The sequence below is a fragment of the Psammomys obesus genome, unplaced genomic scaffold, assembly GCF_907164565.1.
Source record: "Psammomys obesus unplaced genomic scaffold, mPsaObe1.curated_primary_1811, whole genome shotgun sequence".
In the NCBI taxonomy this organism is placed as follows: domain Eukaryota; kingdom Metazoa; phylum Chordata; class Mammalia; order Rodentia; family Muridae; genus Psammomys; species Psammomys obesus.
In genome coordinates this window covers 31,186,424-31,198,842 of record NW_026596057.1, presented here as the reverse complement: position 1 = coordinate 31,198,842, position 12,419 = coordinate 31,186,424, and the positions used below count along the sequence as shown (strand labels likewise).

Here is a 12,419-nt window from a genome sequence, read left to right as displayed (position 1 = left end):
CAGCTTTGCCATTTTTGAGAATAGGGACTTGAGAGCATATCTGCTCTGAGGATTTGGTCCTGTAATCTCCTTTAATGTTTCTGTGGCATCAAAAGGTCATCTCAATTCAGATGTTCATGAAATGGAAATTAGTTTGAGGTCCCTTGGAGATCTAAAGCCTGGCAGACAGGGGATGCCTGTAAGGGGGATCAGACCCTGGATATGAAGAACCCCTTCAAGGTGCCATTTTGTCATCTCCAGAGGCTTAATAATCCCTCAGTCACATCAAGCATGCATCCACCATCCAACTGAGTACATCTTTCAACAAACCAGAATTTCTGAAGTATCATAATGACTGAGTTAAATAATGCATTGCTCTACCGGACAGGATAGTGGAGAATGGGGGAAAAAGCGTTAAATTCTGGGCTGGGAACGTCACTTGAAATCTCACAGTTGCTCAGCTGTCATTCTCCCTAAAGCCACTGGCCCACGACGCCTCCATGTTCTCAGCCTCTACCAACTCTTAGGGTTTTTCCCCCATTTGGTTTTTGTGTTTGTTTGTTCATTTGTTTGTTTGTTTGTTTGTTTGTTTGTTTGTTTTATAATATCATCTCCAAGAGTCATTCAAGCACAAGCCCTCTTAGTTAACATCAGAGTCCCACTTTATACTGTATAAAACTATGGTTCCAATTTTAGTATATGTGCTGCCTAAGCGAGCTCAACTGTAGAAAACTAAACTATGAGTTTGTCAAGGATGTACTAAATATTGGTGATCGGTTCTGCGCCTACCCTGGTTTCTGGCACAGCAGGTACACTTTAACTTAACTACACTGGTCAGATCCTTATGGTATTTTCTGCCATATTTTCTATCTGCTCTACACTAAATACGAGTAAAAATTCCCAACAGTTACAGAAACTTCATTTTTCCATGTGCTACCTCGTATTATGGCTAGAAAAGTAGAGAAGCAGTTTCAGTTCTTGAGGCACTTACTATGGAGGGAGAAGACAGACAAAACAAAATAAAACTGAGAGCCCCAACTAACTGGCACTCCAGGAGAGATGCCCCACTTCTCCTCCGGGGAGTTCATGCCAGCCCACTGGAAGTCCAAGAAAACCATATCTGTTCACTTGTCTTTTAAATGAAAATTCTTCTTTTTGCAAGATCAAATAAGGGCAAGCCAGTCTACCCTGAACAATTTCCATCAAAAATAACCATGTTAACCCTATAAACTTTTCTTTGGTCCATGTGGATTCTTCTCTTGTAAACGGAGACAAGGAGTTTCTGTTCAGACAGATGTTTCATCCAGAGTACGAATAACTCTTGATGCTATTGCACCCTGCCTGCTCGCTCTTATCATCTATCCGGTAAGGTGTAGCTGTGAAGTAGGCGGCCATATCTACAATGTAGAAGAAGTGCTGTCACAAAGACTGTAATTTCAAAAACTTTCTTGCCAGCTCCTTTCAATACTAAAAATTTGACTACTTTGGAAAGATGAAAGAATCTTCAGTTAGCAGCTATTATAAAAACATTGCATAGTTACCAAAAATGGTAAAATATAGAAATCTTTGAAATAAACAATTGATGTCCCTTGGTTTGGGGCTTGGATCACCCCAAACCAAGACATGTCCTGAGGTAATCATTATTAAGGGATCACATATATCCTCACAAATATTCTCTAGTCATAGCATGAGATAATCTTTATTAAATGTGCTCAGTTCTCCATCAATAAAGATTTCTTTTGTTTATTACTTTTACTAAAAAGTTGTACTATAAAATTATGTACCCAAGAACATCATTATAAGTATATTTCATTTATCCAACTACCATGTGAAACATGTGTCCTGGAAGCAAACATTAGTTGATAAATGTTTTAAGCTACTATTAGCCACCTGGGAATAGGTTCTTAAGGTATCACCTCACCAAACATAGGGAAGGAGGAGAGGTGGTAGAAGCCCAATACAGACCATGAAGGTGTGTAACCTCAGAGGTCTGGGACTGAAAAAAAGGTCAAGATGAGGCAAACATGGAGGCCAGCAAGACAGCCATGGCACATTTGAAAATGCATCTCAGACTGACCACTTAGAGCTATCCTGTTCTTTGCATTTCCTCTCAAACAGAGACATTCTTATACACACGTGCACACACACACACACACACACACACACACACACACAAGGAATGGAGAGGTGAATTAGACTGAGGGTATTGAAATCCCACAGGCAGAGGAGGACAGAACAAAAATAACAAAATAGAAAAAAAAATAATCAAGGGTTTATGAGAGGAATTAGTATGTCCCTATCATTTCCTTCCTTTCCTTTTCTCCAAACCTTTTGGAATCACTGCTTTGAAAAACACAGCAAATTGTATCCTGAATTCCCTGTGCTTCTGTGTCTTTCCAGCAGGTCAGCCAGCTCCACATTTTGAGCATCAAGCACAAATTCTTTTTCAACTTCTGGGCCCATGTATGTTCTCTTCCCTTTGCCAAGAATGGGCAGTTCTTCGGAGGATCCACTGCTGCTCCTGTTCTCCGGACCACCTACTGCCTATATCAGATCTGACCTTCAAAACTAGTCTTCCAGAGATGCTCTGCTTCTCCGTTTCTTCTCCTCCATCTCCCTTAAGATCAGTCCATTCTCCCATTCAGTTTCTTCTCAGTATGTTCCCCATACTATCTTATTGTGATTGAAACAGTGTGCCATAAGTGCTTATTTATATTTCTAGGTGAAAAAAATACGTGGGAAAGGAAATAGGCCTGCCCTGAATACCAATGCATCTGCCGTTATAGTTGCTAGCAAGTTGGTATATGGTAAATACTGTAGAAAGAATGATCAGATGGGTACACAGCTAAAGCTAAACAGATACCTAACAAGCAGACATCAACAGAGATGAATAAATAAGCCAAATGACCTGAATAATTCATAACTTGAACAATCAATATATCCATAATTAAGAATTAGCTAATAAACTAAAAATCTTTTGATGGACGTATATGAACAAGGACATTCAGAACTAACCAATATATAAATGGACTATGAGTAACAAAAAAATTGCTTGTATAACCACACATATTTTTAAAAATTAAACATATCATGCCTTGCATACACTGATTAAAATGTCTGTATTTTTAAATAAAAATATTTGTTACAATCACAGTAAAATTATTTTGTTTTGAAATAAAATTCATAACTAGATTTCATAACTAAAAATTAAAAATCAGATTCATGACATTAGAATATTGAAAATATTTCTACATCTTTTATAAATCAGGTTAAGAGGACTACTTAAAAGATTAAACAACTGTACTCTTCAATTTATGAGAGAATTAACCTTAGTGTTCTAACATGACACAGCATTGATTTGTTACTTATTATTCAAGTTAAGATTTATCATCCTTTTAAACTCTTAAAGCTTATTTATCAAAAATATTTTTCTAGGTGCCAAGCATACTAATTGTAAATAAAACATTGCCTTTCCAACAAATATGCAATTAGCTTCTCCACCCTTGTTTCACATGTAAACTCAGTTATTTACCTGAGAAGTTGGAACTATTCCAAAACTCTCCTTGCATTGAATAATTAGGTAGTTTGTTTAAATAAGGATCATGTACCCAAACAGAAAATGTCTGTTTATCATGCCAATATATAACCAAACTGCAGACATGCCAATAAAACTCCGGCCAAACCTCATATAAAAGAACTGAAAACACACGGGAGATGACATGTAGGTTTAGGTTAGTAGGAACTTGGTAAACATTACATCAACTAACTTTACTGGCTAAAAGACTCAATATTGGATAAGTCAAATAGATTATGTCAGTCATTAAGTGAAAATCAGTTTCTTCTCAAAACATCCATCAAACTAAAACCCTGAATTTATCTGACAGGTAAGAGCTGACTCTGGAGTGTAACCTAATAAGAAAGAAGTCAAATCATTGTCTTAATCTCAAACTACCACTGGAGAACTTGACCCAAGCATGAAATGTGAACTTCCCAGACTTTTATTTGATTTCATTGACAATTCCAGGTAGTTTCTCTCACCGATTCATGTCTTATCCTTTTGTTTTATGACTCATTTAATTTTCCCAGGGCCATTTACATGATGTCCAGATTGGAACTATGCTGTGGAGCCCAGTGGGGATTCTGACTCAGGGGTGAAGGCAATGGTTTCCCCTCTGCGTGAATCTGTTGGTGGCAGGCACTCCAGCCTAAGGGTAGGGCTACTGACTCTCTCATCCATCTGTGTTTGATTGTTAACAGGCCCATTCTTCTGCAGACCCAGTGCAGGCATCTGCAGCTGCTGAGTTTGTGACAACAGCGGTGTCTTGTCTTGAAGATGCTTTTTCACAGCCCTTCTTATTTTCCTGCTTGTACAATCTTTTCTGTGGCCTTGTCTACAGAGCTTCCTAAGCCTTCAAAAGAACGGTACAAATGATTTGCTTAGGGCTAAGCATTCATTGTGCAGACATGATTCACTGAATTTACCATCTTTTACTGGACACAGAGACTTCTCTGATTAAGGCAGAGAGTAGCATTTATTTAGGGGTATAAACAAATATTTAGAGAACAGCTTGATGCTATGTCAATGGAGCTGAACAACAGTTTTCAGTGACCTCCCCCATGCCTATTATTTTTCCCCCAAAACCCATCACAGTTGTGTAAAATTTTATGGCCTCTCTAAGCAAACATTATTCTGCATATTAAGATTCATTTATGCTACCAAAAAAATGCTTCCTTCAAAACAATTCTACCCTTTGAGTTAGAAACTGTATTAAAAATCAGTTCAGTCTTTATGCTCATTGTAAAATCACACTAAAGCCTTATTCGTATAAGTCACTAGAAGAATGCCTAAGTCTCATAAGCTTTGACAGCTATTAGAGAGGCTGATGAAATGGCTCAGCGGTTAAAGGTGTCTGCTGATCAGAGTAAAGCCCTGAGTTCCATTCTAGGAAATCACACAATGGAGGAAGAGAACTGACTCCCACAAGTTGCCTCTGACCTTTCCATGGACAGTGGCATCCCACCCTAACAAACATACAGTAAAATAAATAAATAAATAAATAAATAAATAAATTAATTAATTAATTAATTAATTAATTAATTAATTAATTAATAATTGATCTATTAGATAGGTCCTTCTGAACAACTATTTTCATAAAGAGTAGAATGAAGACACCATGTTAACAGTAGCCATCTCCTGGATGGAGCACGGTTCATGCATTGTGGCGTTTCTTTGATTAAATGCATTCTGTGTTCTTTTCACCCTAAACTCATTTGGCTTGAGTTGTTGATCAAAGAAAGTTATGCATGAGAGCCCATTCTGTTCGGGGATGAGGGTCTGTCATGCCCTGAAACATCCTTGTGATTTATAATACATGAACTCTTGGTGAAAGAGGTAAATATATTAAAGCAATTTGAAAATGGAGGGAAAACATGCTGTGTATTCAATTCATTGCTCATACACCATGATATTTTATTCTAATTCCATTTTAAACTGCCCTTAACATATGTTAGCAGCATGCAGCTGCACATGCACACACGTCAAATATAACATAACCCTACTTGAAAAATTTTCATTTGCTCATGTGCATTTGAAAATGAATTTGATGCTTCCAGGTTTTCATTGGTGTAATTAAGTGAAGTTGGGATTTTTTGTTGTTTTTGTTGATATTGCTATTTTTTTCATTTTTAACTTTGACTATTGTAAGCAATTTACAAGTCAACAAATCTACAAGCAGTATTTTCTGTAAAAATCAGTAAAAGCTTACAAAACATTAGGGAAGAAAGAAGAAAGAGAGGGGGGGAGAAAGGAGGGAGAGAGGGAGAGAGAGAGAGAGAGAGAGAGAGAGAGAGAGAGAGATCCTGTTCTGGATGTTTTTCAGGTTGCAAGAATGGGCCATATCCCTTCTTTGTAAAGAATGACATGAATAAATTCTGAGAAGTGGGTCATAGAAATTTGGCCAATAATCTTTAGGTTTTTCCTAGGACAGCATATTGACTCAAAGGTTATTTTCTGGAAAAATGTTAAAAGAGAATCCAGATAAGCTCACTCTCCTAAGTAAATGTCAAATTTTATTTCTAGCCAAATACAAATGAATTATTTATGGCTAGCTTGCAATTTGGGATAATCTGTTTGGCCTTCCTTTCTATTATTATGGGAAACTGTATATTTTTGTACAGTAAAAATATTATTAGGAGTACAGATAATAAATACAGCAGTTCAAGTTTTTTTTTAGATTATTAAATTATGGTTTATTCTGAAAACTTATATGTCCAACATTTCCCATGAACTGAATCACATTTTTCCAAACAGGATATGTCTATTTAAGATGCAATAAGGCTTAAAAAAATAAGTAATTTAAAAAGTTGAATGCAGATACAATTAAACTGGAAACAATGTGAAATGAAATGTTACAAGTGTTCAATCCCAAGCCCTATATTCTTGCAGCACAATGCAATGAATTCTACTCCGAGAATCCTGGCCTCCAAAACTAGTCAGCCACTCAAGACAGATTTTCCAAGTTCTTTAAAATTTCCTTCCTTGAAACTTCATAAAATGACACTGTGCGTGCGATATGGTAATAGCCACAATGTCAAAAAGTCCTATTTTGCCTCTATCCCCTATAAAAGAATAGTGAAAATGCCATTCAGTAAAGAATTTTCAAAGGTAGATCGATGTCACTCCAGATGAGGCAGATTGCAGTCTTATTATTTACAAAGTTTACGTCAGACTTCTATAGCAAAATATTGCTACTTAAATGTACCAGGACACCTGTTAAATCAGGATCTTCTGTTTTACTTCAGGCCTATGCTTTTTTTTTATGGTGGAAAAAGTGTATGCTTAGAATTAACCATCTGGACTCAGTTTAGATGATCCCAGTCTTGTTGGCAACATCCATAGCATCATAATCAAGAGCCAACCGAACACACAGCTTTTTCTCTCTTATCACAGTATTGACTTTGGCCACATCAATGTCATAGAGTTTCTTCACGGCCTGTTTGATCTGGTGCTTGTTAGTCTTGACATCCACAGTGAACACAAGTGTACTGTCCTCTGTCTTCTTCATGGCTGACTCGGTGGTCAGGGGATACTTGATGATGGCATAGTGGTCAAGCTTGTTTCTCCTGGGTGCACTCTTTCGAAGGTATTTGGGCTGCCTCCGCAGCCGCAGGGTCTTGGGCCGCTGGAAGGTGACAGCGGATTTTCTTTTTGTGGCTGTGGACGCATTTCAGCGCTGCCTTCTTAGCTTTCAAGGCCTTCACTTTGACTTCGGCTTTGGGAGGGGCAGGAGCTGCCTTCTTCGATTTTGGCACAATCTTGGCGAAAAGGGCAGGCCTATGCTTTTTCTAAGAGCACAATAAGGTGGGCTTTCATGCTATATGATAATGCTGAGGTCCACAAGGACCACAACAAAGACTATCCTCACAGGAACCAGTAAACCACCTGCCATGTATCAGCATGCAGATGTTAATTTAAACTATTTATTTAAAACAACAGAATAGAAGTTTAGAAATGAATTTAGGAATCATTGCAAAATCCCTAGGATGCTGAAATATCTTTCATCGGACTTCCCCAGCTCACAGTTTATCATCTTGTAGAACTAAATATGGTAACAATTCCTCTTGCCTTCTGCTGTTCATGCCCTTGAGTCTTCTCCCAGTGGGCTGGGCCTAGTCCCTCACGTCTAACTAATAAAACACTGCAAAAGTGATTGATGTCAATATCAAAATAGGTTATGAAGAGAACTGCCTCCTGTCTTAGTCATTCTCTCTCGCACTCCCACTTGACTTTTGTGGAATCCTGTTAAGGTGCTATGAGGTCTCTCTAGAGCAGTGTTTCTCAACCTTCCTAACGCTAGAACCCTTTGATACAGTTCCTTATGCTGTGCTGGCCACCAGCCATAAAATTATTTTTGTTACTACTTCATAACTGTAATTTTGCTACTGTTATGAATCTCAATGTAAATATTTTTGGAGATAGTGGTTTCCCAAAGGAGTTCTGACCTAGAGGTTGAGAAACACTGCTCTAGAAAGATCTATGAGCAGAGAAACTTAGAGGATGCTTAGCAGGAGCCAGGAGGAAGTTAAGTTTTCATCACATGAATGAGTCTGCAGACAGATCCCTTCTCAGGTCCTCAGAGGAGACCACAGACCCGGCCAACAATTTGATCAGTAAAATAGCAGGAGATCAAAAGCTCAACTTAAGTAATACAGAATTTTTTGATTGACAGAGACAATGAAATAAAAAAGCTACCAAGCAAACACATTTTAGTTAACTTTGTCACTTAGCCACATAGCATATGTCCCAGGATCAGGTCCTGAATGTTCTCCTATCTTCCTCGACAACTCTGCTAATGATGCTGTAAATACTCTCTCCCTGAGGGCTGTTAAACTTATTGCTTCCATTCTCTGTTTTCCCATTTACTCCAAAACATCCTCCTCGTAGAAACAGTCTATTCATCCTACTGCTACAAGAGTTTTGCCTTTTATCTCTGTTGACAGAGTTCAGAATAGGTTCTGGTCCCTTAATAATAGAAAACGTGAGCAGGACAAAACATTTATCCAGAAACTGTGCCACTAGATATACACATATCAGATATTTCTATTTCTAGAGCTCCATCAAGACTCAAATAAGCTGAAAACCAAGAAATCAAAAGGCCTAAAAGTTTGCCCCTGTGCTCCATTCCTCCTTTACCATTTTCCGTTAAAGCCATGTTCATCCCTCTTGTCTTACTTAGACCTTATATTTAGTCTGGTGTCTTAATGCTCTTGAGGTGGGAATTCTGAGTTGCCTTTCATTGATTTGATATCTAACCTTGCGCAAGGCAATTAGCCTTCATGTAACTCTTTTCCCCTTCCTGGAAGTAAAGTAACATGTCCTGGGCAAGAATAGAAAAATCCATAGAATAAAGTTATTGTTAAACTACATTATTTATAGTAGCACAGAAAAAGTAAAATGATTTCATCAGGCAGTATGCTTGTTGGTTGTATTATTGAATATGTAAACAGAATGAATTTATGCACCATTATCATTATGGTATAATCACATTCAAATTCAAGATGAGCGGATGGGCGCCATGAAATATTCTGAAAACACAATGTTCACCTTGGGTGTGTGACCGACATGTGATTGGCCACTCTGTGTCATAAAACACAAAGAAAGATAGATCTCATCACTGACTGCCATAGGCCAATAAACCATCAAGAAGTGGGACGTAAGATTATGGTAGACTTTGATTAGGAAAGATGATAACATGTTATTTCATATTAATAATGTGTGTCCTTCTAAAATAAACCTATTGCCAAAACAACTCCAATATACCTTGCTCTTTGTATTTATCATATTTTTAGAAAGTAAGTAATAAATAAAGCTGTATTGTTCTTAAATAAACTTGTTTTCTCAGATGATGAATACTTGAACCATGTGTCTAAAAGCCCCAGCTGATGGTGCCAACACTATGCTGAGTTGAAGTTTATCTGATCACAACGTCATTTTGTATTTTTGCACTCTTCTTGTTTACAACTTGCTCTGTGGAAGTACTCCCATGACTCATCCAGTCTGTCCTCGGTAACAGGGTACCTGATAGTCACTGTAAGTTGAAAACCATGGTCTCAAATTAGGTGAAAGTGTCTGGGCCCTACCATTAAACAGAACTTCATTTTGATTAGAATAACATCCTTCCTCTCTCCAGCTGGGGCCTGCAGTGGACCTTCTGTTTGGACACTGAGAAGGAAAAATGGTCTCTTTCTTTGCATTCATCTTCACTGGTCCCTGTTTCAGTTTCAGCAAACAGCAGAGATAAAGGAAGGAATGAAAGTAAAGACATCTCTGACATGACAGGGATGTTAGAAAGTGTCTTGTGCCCTCTGGTTGCAGTTGTTAAGGCTGGCTTCATCTCCAAGTCTTCTGGAGCTCCAGGCAAACCCCATACAAGCACATTGCAGAGATATACCTCTGACTGGCTCTCCTGGAATTCACTGGGTCTCACTCCCCACCCAAGTGCCCACCATTTACTCTTCTGGAGTCCTCATACCTAAACCTTTCCTGAGTGGGTAGAGAAAGGACAAGATGGTTACTAGATATAATTACATAAAAGGAGTAAGTGTTAGCATTTTGTAGCATGATAAAATGACAAAGAGTCTCCCATGGTTTCTCTGATACTCTCTGATTGAATTTGCTGTGAATGTCTCATGGTACACACTACTTGGCAGTCAAAAGGCTCTTCCTATCAGCTAAGCCTATGTCCCATGACTGTGGAGAACATAATTCTTATTAGACATAAGTTTCTGTGATATCCTTCCTTCTCTAAGCTTCATTATAGAAGCCAAAATCTACTTCCCTCTCTTTGTCAGAACACCTCACTTCAAGGTTTCCTCCAAACTTGCTCTCTTTATGAAACCTTTTTCAGCAACCAAAATTTTTTCCTTCACCTGGAAATGGTATGGGCCAAGTACTTGAATACCATTTTTATGCCAGTTTCTTAAAAGATGATGCATACTCACTTTTGGAGAACCATCTCACTTATAAATTATTTCTCTAATGTTTTCACTTGATACATCTGACAGAATGACCTAAACCATGATGAAAGAGCTGAATGACAAATTGATCCATGATTCTATAAAACTCAAATCTTCCCACATGCCCTGAGACTCTAAAAGCTGCTCTCATGAGGAAGTGCACATTGACAAAGATATAAGGCCTGTACTCACCTCTCTGAGTCCATAACAGGATAAAGATAAAAATGCCCCCTTCTGACAGTTTACATGCCAAGGTGCAGCCCAGTCGAAGTCTTACAGCTAAGTTATAAATTCCAGAAGGATGTCATTTTTGGAGCATTGACATGGGCTTAAAAGAGAGCTCTTGAACAGTAAGAAAACAAAAAATACATCCAAACACATGTGAAAGCAAAGGATGAAAGTCAGTTACAATTACTACTTTACATGCACAAGGCATTAGGAAAGATCATTCAAGTCATCATTGCAATGCTAGCTTAAATGATTACCAATTGCCTCTTCAGTGTTGTACTTCACTGCAGATGTATATCCAAAAACATCTTAAAGCTCAGTTGTTTGGGATGATAGTGATTTATTTTATCATTATCTATACTGCTAAGGCAGATGCTTCTTTTGCTTCAGTCTTCTGGGACTATGGTTAGAAATCCAAGATGGCTTCACCCATGAGTCAGTCACCTTACTGAGACAGCTAGAGAACTGGATATATGTCTCAGTCTACAGTCTGTACAATCTCTCAAGTATGGCAGGCAGTGCCCTTTGCGAAATTGTTCAGGATTCCAAGAGAGTGCAAATGGGAGTTTCAGGCCTCCAATGACCTGGTACTCCCTCATTCTCATTACATTCCTATTGATAGTGCAAGTCTAAGATGCAGCACAGATCAAGAAGAAAAAAAGACCACCTGCAGATGAAAAGAGATGCAAGAAAATTGTGGCCCTCTTGCATTTAACACATGATGGTTTGGTATTGGTGTGTGTGTGTGTGTGTGTGTGTGTGTGTGTGTGTGTGTGTGTGTATGTATTTAGATAGCAAAGAATGGTATTGAACTTACCATTCTATTGCTTCAGCCTCCTGAGTTCTGGGATTACAGGCGTGTACTGCCGTACCAGGCATCATGTGATGTCTTCAAGAAAAGAGTAGACTTTGTTATCTCATGAAAATGCTAACATTAATAATGAACACAGTCTGAAGTGCTGGCTCCATGCTGTTCTCAAGACTTAGTTTAGAAACATATAAACAAAAAGAAAAGACATGTCACACACAGAGAGGTGGTGACGGAATGTGAGAGATCTAAGAAAAAAGCGAAATACATACACGGGGAGTATGCTGGAAGATACGTACTCTCCTAATCATCTCTAAGTTTGTATATCTCCTATATTTGTTATCATTGCATATTAGATTATAATCTCTCGACCTAACAGTAAAATTTCACTGGGTCCTTAATCACTCATTAAATTAATCCTACCACCAATTCATTTAATCAAAACATGAAGCTTAAATATCTTTGATATAATAGATACAACATGATCCAAATGATGATACAGAAATTAACAACACAGTCATTTGTCCAAGAAATCCACAGTTATGTATTTACAAATATAAATAAGGCTCTCACTTCTGGAGTTTAAGGTATGGTATCAGCATAGACTCAAGAGAAAACATAAGGTAATTTTGATACATGAATTCCAATAAAATTCATATATTGTATATATACATTGTATATATATATATATATAGAGAGAGAGAGAGAGAGAGAGAGAGAAAGAGAGAGAGAGAGAGAGAATATATGTATTATTGAAAATACTTTTTACACAATATAGTCTAGTCGTGGTTTCCTATTTATTATCTCCTCCAAGATCCTCTGATTTAAACAAAACACAAGAAACACACACACACACACACACACACACACACACACACACACACACACA

At 37.8% G+C, this 12,419-nt stretch overlaps 1 pseudogene; it reads right to left on the bottom strand.

Moving 5' to 3' along the window:
- Nucleotides 1-6,842: 6,842 nt before the first annotated feature.
- The window catches only part of LOC129689292 (60S ribosomal protein L23a-like), a 51,387-nt pseudogene continuing 45,810 nt past the window's right edge, over nt 6,843-12,419 (bottom strand).